Source organism: Osmia bicornis, unplaced genomic scaffold (genome assembly GCF_907164935.1).
Source record: "Osmia bicornis bicornis unplaced genomic scaffold, iOsmBic2.1, whole genome shotgun sequence".
NCBI lineage: Eukaryota > Metazoa > Arthropoda > Insecta > Hymenoptera > Megachilidae > Osmia > Osmia bicornis.
The window spans coordinates 1,178,080-1,179,846 of NW_025791318.1; positions in this window are offsets into that span (position 1 = coordinate 1,178,080).

Below are 1,767 nucleotides of genomic sequence, written 5' to 3' on the forward strand. Positions count from 1 at the left end.
CGTTCACATTATTTTTTTCCGGAAAATAATAGAATTTTCATTGCATCGTAAAACTTTACAATATCATTACTGGTTTTCAGTTATCGTACGTCATATATTTCTACCCACCATTTATATGATCGCAAAGTATAATAAGAAGCAAGCTGGAGAGGGGAATAACACACGTTATTAAAAATCTCTCTAGACCTAGTGAGCGGCGCGAGTTAAGTATGGTCTCTTGTGAACTGCAGTATAGTGCATGTACATCAGGAGTGCTGTCAATTTCTTATATAATCGTTACAATTACAAATGTTTTCACCCGGACCTATAATTATTCTCTTACGACTCATTAATTACCAAGTTTACTATACCACAATCAAATCGTCGCCAGCATGGACGCCACCACCGCCCATTACCGGGCTCCACGACCGGCCCCGACACCAAAACCGGCGAGCCCACCGCCCAAGCAGCGGCCCCGCCGACCATCCAGCACCGGAGGCCGTCAGCGTCAACACCGGGAGGACGGACGAGTCCGTCCTCGACTGCGGGGTCCTTTCCCGTCGACGACCCACGTACGTGGCCCTGGCCAACGGCGTCACCCTGGCCGTCCGCCGACTCCGGACAGGACGCGACCGAGTCCGAGCGCTACTGGGGCCCGCACCACCACAGGGTCCACCAGGCACGCCGGCAACCAAACCCTGAGCGAGATCGCCCCACGGAAAATCGGCTGAGGGTTTGGATATGTAAATAGTATATTCGTTTTCTTGTTCTTTTTCTCTTCTAATTGTTCGTAGTATGTAAGGCCTAGATTTAAGCTCGGGGAGGTAACCCCCCCACCTGAACACCGTCATCGCTTCCCTCCGGGATCCCTCCCCTTCCGGGGTTTCGCGGCCTAGGAAGGGAGGGGGAGACTGTGAGGAGCCCGAGGCCGCGAAACCACGGGCCCCGCCAGCGCGCTAGTACCGACGCCGCCGACAGGTGGCGACCGCGCGTACCGCGAACTCGCGAGGCCGTTCGCCTCGCGAGTATTGATATACCGGGCCGCGACGCGGCAGAAAGCAGATCGACACTCGGAAGCGAACCATACGGCAAGCGATAAAGAGACACGATCAGCTACGATTTTTGGCACCTTCGAATCCTCCAGCAGCGTTCGGTAGGACGGGTTGTCTTTACGGCCGTCCTCCGATAAAGTCAGCTGTATCCTTGGCCACGGCCGAGAGCTCGCTCTCGGCGGCTTCCTGACCGCCGGCCCGGACGTACTACGTCTCCACGGCGTCCACCGGAGCACGGTCCCCTAACTGCCTGGGTATAGGACGGGTTGTCTTTACGGCCGTCCGCCCATGAAGGCATCGGACACCCGATCACCCTGACCTCCCGCTACCTCCGCCGTACCGAAACGCCGCGCTAACGACGGCCAACTTTCCGTCGCGCGACCGCGACCGCGCCGCGCCGTAGGATTAAGTACCGTAGGATTAAGTACCGTAGGATTAAGTACCGTAGGATTAAGTACCGCGCCGTAGGATTAAGACCACTAGATTGTAAGGACTCCAGGGCCGTAGGATTAAGTACTCGTGTGACCTAAGAGACTAGAATTAAGGAAATATATTTACTTTTACCCACTACCAACCGACTCCATTCATTCGTTCGCCTGAACCCCGGACTTACCGGCTGAGCCGGCAACCCCCCCGGCGGTTATCCGTTACAACGTTAATAAAAATAGATACTCTGTCCTTTACGACATGTATGCAAAATTCAGAAAGTCATATTACGGAGCAACGTGCAGTAATG